Here is a 389-nt window from a genome sequence, read left to right on the forward strand (position 1 = left end):
ACGTTTTTTCTTTCCAAAACGTATAGTCATTTTTCTCCTAACCAAATGCCATTTTTAACCCTTTGGGAACCAGGTGGTTACGTATAGTCGGGTTCGTTTAACCCTTGACGTCAAGTACTGACTATGATGCTCTGTTTTATTTTTTTACTGGATACATTTTCTTTCTTTTCTGTTTGAAAGAAGTGATAAACAATGTTTTTCCACTAATTATCTTATATCGACGGTAGATTTTTTCAGTATGTTTTTATTTTTAACTTAATGAATTTTAATTAATCGATTATGCAGTACTCCTAACAAGTGTGTATGGCCGAAATAGTTTAGATAAACATCATAAGAATACAGAAATAGTATTAAGGACGGAATGAGATGTCTTTGATGTTTCATCGAAA

This window comes from Penaeus monodon, chromosome 27, assembly GCF_015228065.2.
Source record: "Penaeus monodon isolate SGIC_2016 chromosome 27, NSTDA_Pmon_1, whole genome shotgun sequence".
NCBI lineage: Eukaryota > Metazoa > Arthropoda > Malacostraca > Decapoda > Penaeidae > Penaeus > Penaeus monodon.